This window comes from Sorex fumeus, unplaced genomic scaffold (assembly GCF_029834395.1).
Source record: "Sorex fumeus unplaced genomic scaffold, SorFum_2.1 ptg000021l, whole genome shotgun sequence".
NCBI lineage: Eukaryota > Metazoa > Chordata > Mammalia > Eulipotyphla > Soricidae > Sorex > Sorex fumeus.
Window position 1 is genome coordinate 17,334,356 of NW_026606078.1, and position 1,598 is coordinate 17,335,953.

At 37.4% G+C, this 1,598-nt stretch overlaps 1 pseudogene; it reads right to left on the reverse strand.

Annotated features, from left to right (window-relative positions):
* Positions 1-727: 727 nt before the first annotated feature.
* On the reverse strand, positions 728-826 carry LOC130022976 (uncharacterized; annotated as a pseudogene).
* Between the last annotated feature and the right edge of the window lie 772 nt (positions 827-1,598).

Below are 1,598 nucleotides of genomic sequence, written 5' to 3' on the forward strand. Positions count from 1 at the left end.
TCCTGATGAATTCTGGCAGAGCTATACTCTTTCCTCTTAACACTGTTTTTCTGTGTCCCACAAGATCTGGTAGCTCGTGTCCTCGTTCTCATTTGTTTCCTGAAACTTTTTATTTCCCATTTGATGTCTTCTCTAAGCCAAAGGTTGTTCATTACTTCCCTTAAAAAATATTTCCTTGCTGAGCTTTAGTCTGTTTGATCTATTGAGAAGTGACAAAGTAGTGTTGAAATCTCCAACTAGTATTGTGTTGCTCTCAATGTTTTTCTTTAAGTCTTTTAGAAGTTATTTTTAAGAATTTTGCTGGTCTGTCATTAGGAGCACCTACAGTGAGGAGGGGGAGTTCTTTCTGATGTACAGATCCCATGATCATGAAGAAATGACCTTCACTCTCTCTTATAACCTATAGCCTGAAGTCCATATGGTCTGATACTAGTATGTCCACTCCAGCTTTGTGGAGGTGTTCTTTTCTTTCTTGAAGAATTGTTTTCCAGCCTTTGACTTTGAGCCCATGGTTGCTTTGATTGTTCAGAAGTGTTTTTTCAGGCAATTGAATGTTGGGTTCAGTTTTCTAATTCATCTTCCCATTCTGTGCCTCTGAATTGGCACAGTTAGTCCAGTGACATTGAGGAGACTGTTGTGATGGGGATTTGTGCTATCTTTATGTAGAATTTTTGTACTTGTGTGGATTGTCTTAGCTTAAAGTCGCCCTGTTAATTCTTCTTGCAACAAAAATATGGATCACTTTACAAGTTTGCATGTCATCTCTGTGCAAGGACCATGCTAATCTCTGTATCATTTCAATTTTAGTATATATGTTACCAAACATTTTATGAGTTAATTTTTCCATATTTTTCTCTTCTTATTACTTTGAGTGTTGTCCTTACTCACTCCTGTGGCAGACAGTGATTCCAAATCAAGGAATGTGTCTCAAAGCAGCTTCAATAGATAGATTTAGAACTTTAATGTCCTAGAAAGAAAAATATGGTTTTTACCATATTATCTTTTACCATACCCAAGGCATCAGTTTTACAAAATAATTCTTTTGGAAGATGGTATATGAGTCTTCTTTAATGCCCTTCCCTGAAACCTTCATTAAGACCATTAAACTAGAGCCTTTTGCTGTTCTCACCTCAGTCCCGTGTACATCACCAGGAAAAGGTGGATGGTGTTCTCTGCAATTTGACCACCTTGAATGTAAGTAGGATTTTTCTCCTGAAGGAAGAGGTGAGGAGAATATTGATGATTTCATTCCACCTTATTACAAGTACAACTTGAATGGAAGGTGAGACTCATGAGGCTCCTGTAAAGGACAGAAAAAGGGGTCTCAGTGAAGTTTAATGGCTAACACACATTAACAACCCAGATGACTCCAAGTAGCCTGTGTGTATCTTTGTGTATAGTGAGTTTCATATCTACTGAGAGTGATTCTCAGTCAAGACACACAGGCAAAACAGCCCTGTATTTAAAAATCTAGTTCTCTAAGCAGAGTGGGGTCTCTGAAGTGATTGAACAAGTGTATAGTAATTTATTACTAAGCACATAAGTACTTTTCGATCTAAAATTAATTCCAAATATGTCTAAAACGACAGTCCCCTGAC